This window comes from Salvia hispanica, chromosome 4 (genome assembly GCF_023119035.1).
Source record: "Salvia hispanica cultivar TCC Black 2014 chromosome 4, UniMelb_Shisp_WGS_1.0, whole genome shotgun sequence".
In the NCBI taxonomy this organism is placed as follows: Eukaryota; Viridiplantae; Streptophyta; class Magnoliopsida; order Lamiales; family Lamiaceae; genus Salvia; species Salvia hispanica.
In genome coordinates this window covers 44,866,783-44,872,782 of record NC_062968.1, presented here as the reverse complement: position 1 = coordinate 44,872,782, position 6,000 = coordinate 44,866,783, and positions in this window count along the sequence as shown.

Genomic DNA, 6,000 nt, shown 5'->3' with positions numbered 1-6,000 from the left:
AACAAAACTCGAATAGAATTATGCTTAACAACTGGAGAATAGACCTCATTAAAGTCTATCCCTTCTTCTTGATTGAATCCCTTTGCTACAAGCCGGGATTTGAACCTGACCTTCTGTGATTGTCTAGCCTCAAACTTCTTTTTGAACACCCATTTGCAACCAATGACCTGCCTAAACTCGGCCTTATCTACTAAGATCCAAGTCTTGTTGTTCAATAAAGATTCAATCTCTTCTTTCATAGCTAGAATCCACTGCCTTTTCTCTAGCCGATTCACAGCTTCTGTGTAAGAACTTGGCTCAGCAAGCTCTATCTACTCAGCAACATGAAGCGCATAGAACATCATTTCATAATCACTGAATCTTGAAGGTGGCTTCACATTTGCTCTTCTAGGTCTATCTCTGCCAATCTGATAATCTTGTGGTGGAGGCTATGTTGCTGACTTTCACCATGGTCTCTCAAACCAACATCTACACTCTCAGTCTGCTCTTGACTTTAACTGGGACATATGTCAGTCTCCACCTCAAACTGACCATCATTTGCATGAACTGTTGCAGCTTCTGGAGCATCATCCTTCTCTTCAGAATTTTTCAATAGAAAGGACATCTTGTCTTCAATGAAAACCACATCTCTGCTCACCAAGATCCTTTCTTTCCTAGGCTCAATGGATTATAGCCTATATCGCTTCACACCCTTCTGATAACCAAGCATAATACATTGAATAGCTCTAGCATTGAGCTTTCCTTGCTTCTGATGTGCAAAAACCTTACATCCAAAAGGCTTCAACCTTGAATAATCTGTCTCTGATCCATACCATTTTTCATCTGGTAAGCACCTTCAATTCCAAAAGATGGACACTTATTTATCAGATAGGTCGTTGTAGACACAGCTTCAGCCCAGAAACTCTTTCCACCTCCAGAAGAAGACAATAAACATCTAACTCTTTCTAGCAAAGTACTGCTCATTCTTTCTGCTACCCCATTTTGTTGAGGGTTAGCTGGCACGGTCTTGTGCCTTTTTATACCTCTATCTTGACAAAAAATATCAAACTCTTTAGACAAATAATCCAACCCGTTATCTAATCTATGAGTTTTTGGAGTCTTACCTTTCTCGGCCTCCATTTCCTTACACCATATCTTGAGGGTATTAAAAGCTTCTGAATCCTCTGTTTTCTTCTTGAACCTCTTCTTATCGAACTTCTTGATATTGTGAGAGTGGTTGTGGATCCGTGCGCCTCACAGATCCCTTTTGAAGCTCCTTTGCCCTGAGAACGGAATGAACTTCAACCAATGTAATAGGCTTATCACGGCCATAAAGAATTGAGTCCCTCATTTGATCATATGAGCTCGGCAAAGCATTTAGCACCAAGATTGCCTTATCTTCATCGCTGATCTTGACATCAACCGATTCAAGATCATCAATAGACTTGCTGAAATTCTCCAACTGCTCGACAATGGACTTATCTTCAGCGAAGCTATAGATTCATATAGAGACGATTAGCTAGAGATTTCACCATGTAAACCTCATCTAGCTTTTTCAAGATTGCAGCCGCCGTAATACCTTATCTCCATGGCACAGAATTACGGCGCTATGAGCCTTCAGCTGCATCTCATCGAGCTTCGCCTGAGCCTTCTCATCAAGCGCAGGCGCCTTTCCTTTCCCATCTGCTTCCGCTGTAGATAGAACCGATGCCTACACCAAAACTGCTCTCATTTTCACTTTCCATAAGCCATAATCGTTCTTCCCCGTAAACTATTTTGCTTCAAGTCGTGCTGCCATCGCCGCTATCGTTGATCGATTTCCAATTCCCACCGGACGGGCCCAATTGTTGAAGATTGAAGATGATCTCGATCAAGAACAATGCAAGAAGTTTAGGGTTTTGAGAGAGGATATGGACACACAAACTACTGAGAGTAAAAGAGTATTATTGTTCTTTGATGTGTGATTGTTACAAGAAGATTTTACTCAAGCAAAGCTACACATTTATACTCCTCTAAGCCGAGTGAATGATGGTTCACTCATTTAGTTACAATCGTAAAGAGAGCCGCCACAACGGCTAGTTCTTCCTAACAAACTCTCAAGCTCCATTTGATCGGCTGCATGCTCCCTCACTCTACGTTGAATGGACGTTCGCTACTATGCTCAGCCATATATCATAACATCTACCATTTCAATCATCTAATAAAAATCATATTTACTACCTAGTGAAATATATCCATATTATATTTCTCTTTAACTATCAAAGTCCCGCAACAGTCAACACCATTATCGATTCACATACTCAACATCTAGCTAATTTGGAAAGTTATCAAGAAAGAAAGATACTTTAAAATAGGTGTTGGAGTTCAAACTAACTCACATCATAGAATTAAAAAAATATACAAGTAATATAGAAGTGCAATATCTAGTCCAACATGAAATCTTTTATCAAATATTCCGAAAACTAAACCGCATAGACTTACCAAAACAAACAACATTATAATTTTGTGGAGTTTTGGTATTCATCGTCTAACCCACACAATAGGTATATATTCCGACTAGCTAGCGATAAAAGTTCCTTTCACCGACCATCACCGGTAATAGCATGAATCTTCTTGTGCAATATCCCCATTATCTTAGCAATAGATATATTTTTGGATAAGGATATTCATCTAATATTAATGGTGGAGCTGTCTCAATTTAATTGGATTAAGACTTGATATTCCTAACTATTTACAGGTGTCGGCGTTTCATTCTTCCTCAAGTAAACATCAAATATCTGGCAACCTATTACAAGTTTACATGCAAAATGCCATTCAATTCATCCTAATTTCTTCTTGCTAAGCTTCACATAAATTAACTAATACGCCTCCAATCCCACACAATATGTTCACATATTTTAATAGCATAAAATTTTATGAGAAATTATTAAATAGAGTATGTAGAGAAATAAATATATTTGAATATTTTTAAAACGAGAGAGGAGAGAGAGATTCATTTCTAAATATATAGGTATCTCGAGTGAGAAAAGTTAAAAAGAAAAAATGTACACGTAGAATAGAGGGAATATTACTATACAAAAGATGGCTATGAAACTAATATCTAGTGTGATAGCTTTATTTGAAAATCACATTTTGAGGATTTGGAATTGGATGTGAAATTATTGGTTTTGAAAAATGTCGTCACTCAATTTCATTTTTTTCCACTTTTATTTTCCATTGCTTGTGCTTATCTTGTTAAAATTTGAATAGATTTATGCTGACAATGCTGAGTAAAATTTTGGCCATTTCGGTACACACAAATCATATGCTAGTATATTAATGCTAAACGAAAACGAGGTTGATTTAAACAATTACGCATCGTAAACAAATTGATAGCCGCTTCGGGTCCACAATGTGACATACATTAATAATACTATATACTATTAAATAATCGTCTAAAAATGGTTTCCCACCTGTGATTTCTCGTGGAATATATATACTCCCTTCATTCACAATTTAAAATTTATTTTAATTTAAAACAATTTTTTAAAAAATTTATTTTAAATCTTAGTGCAATATTGATCCCACTTTTATATAATACTTAATTTTATAACAAAGTATACTTATAATGATATTATGAAAAGTGAGTTCTATCTAAAAAAACAAACTAAGTAAGACATTTTTTTATTTATTTTGTGAATAGACTGAATGACAAATGTGAACATTATTTTTCGTACGAATGGGGTACTTTGAAAAAATAATGAATTATTGTATCCAAATAATATCAAGCCAGCAGCTTTTGGTATAGTCAATATATTTACTTAAAAACACAATAAATGCAAGTTGCATCTATTATGACAATAAGTAATGTTATTTTATTTATATTTTGAGGTAGTTGTATCATATTTTAAGAAGTGGAAAACGACAGATTGTTTCGCTCTGGAAATTTTCCATCTGTCCTAACCACATGATAAATAACATATGTTTATATTAATCACCTTCTAGAACGATAATGTTGTAATTCCTTCAGAAAATATTGAAAATATACTTAAGCTAGTGGATAATCCAATCTGTAAAACCTATATTTATACAAAATATAAAAAAACATGATCAATAATTATAGACGTGATAGATGACATCATGCGTTGAAATTGAACTATAATAATAAAAAAACGTGTTACGAAATAAGAGTAGTCGACATGAATCATGATATACAATTGGATATTAGTGGGATCATATAAATTAATAGTAATCGGTAAGAACGGTGTGATATTGACCACATAACTTGGGTGATGAAGACTAAAGTTGAAAAAGCAACAATGATTTTTTTGCCTAACCTTACAAGGAGTACAAACTATAGAACAAGTACAAATAGTTGCCACAGTATCTCATTGCATATGATTTCTCTTTTTATGCAAATAATTGATTTCTCTACTAGTGATCCCATTGCAAATATTGATTTCTCCATTAATTATTATTTTTTTATTTTATTTTGTTTCCACTTGGTTCAATAATTATTCTTTTCTTATATTTCATATTCAATAGTGTAGCTTATATGCTCAAGTCAACTCAATCTCTTATATGGGTGTTTTAATCATGTACGTAGATCTTATTCTTTAAGATCAGAAGATTGTGGACCATTGGATCAGTTCATTGCTGATTTAGAGTTACTTGATATATTAGCTTGTAAAATTCAATTAGGGCTCATATCTCTGTTGTAATTTTCCAAATAAGAAATGAGCTGTGTTCTTCAATTCTTGAGTGATCAATAAAGTTTTCTCTTGATTCTCTCATATTGTGTGTTCTTTGATTCCAATAGTTAACAAATTAGTGCCGTCTGTGGGAAGCGAGCAATTGGAGAAGATTGTGTTCTGTTTTGGAATCGAATGCACGGAGAAGGATGGCAGCAAGGCTGGAAGCAGAGAAGTTCACCGAGAAAAATGACTTCGGTCTATGGCGGATGAAGATGCACGTGATGCTCATTCAACAAGGGTTATCGGCGGCGCTTGAGACAGAGAAGGAGAAGGAGACGCCCGCGGTGGATCTTGATGAGAAATTGGTGGCGAAGCGAGCTGAAATTGCTGCGAAAGCACACAGTGTGGTAGTGCTATGCCTTGGTGATAAGGTGCTCAAGGAGGTCGCGAAAGAAACTACGGCGGCTGGAATCCTCAAGAAATTAGAGAATTTGTACTTAACCAAGTCCCTCGCAAATCGGTTGTTCATGAAGCAACGACTGTATTCTTACAAGTTCTTGGAGGATAAAGGGGTACTTGAGCAACTGGAGGACTTCAATAAGGCAATCGATAATCTTGAAAACATCGATGTAACAATAGGTGATGAAGACAAGGCAATACTTCTCCTCAATGCTCTGCCAAGATCCTACGATCAGCTTCGAGATGCAATTATGTATGGGAGAGAAGGAACTATCACTCTCTTGGAGGTGCAATTTGCACTAAGGGCCAAGGAGTTGCAGAATTCTGGCTCAAGAAATGGTGATCCTACTTCTGAGAGTTTGAACATAAAGGGTTTCAATGGCGAGAAACCTTTTAAGAAGAAATTTGATGCTCCTAAGTCGTCTGGGAATGAGCAGAAGGAGAGTAGGGTGTGTTTTTGGTGTAAAAAACCAGGGCATTTGAAGAAGGATTGCTTCGGGTGGAAGAAGAAGCAGGCTACATCTGGAAATCAACACACAAATACTTCTGATTGTGTGGAAACCATTGATGATGCAGAGGCGTTGAACGTGATGGAAGCAATTGATGGGGCTTCTTGGATCATGGACAGTGGGTATAGCTTTCACATCTGCCCCAACTCAGATTGGTTTGAGGAGCTAGCTGATAGTTCTGGTACAGTGATTTTGGGAAACAATAAAAAATGTAATATCAGAGGAATTGGATCCATTAGATTGAGAATGCAAGATCAATCTGTAAAGGTTCTCAATGATGTCAGGTATATCCCCGAAGTGAAGAGAAACCTGATATCTTTGGGGTTATTGGAGTCAAAAGGATGTAGTTTCTTCTCCTCTGGTGGAAGAATGCTGGTGAA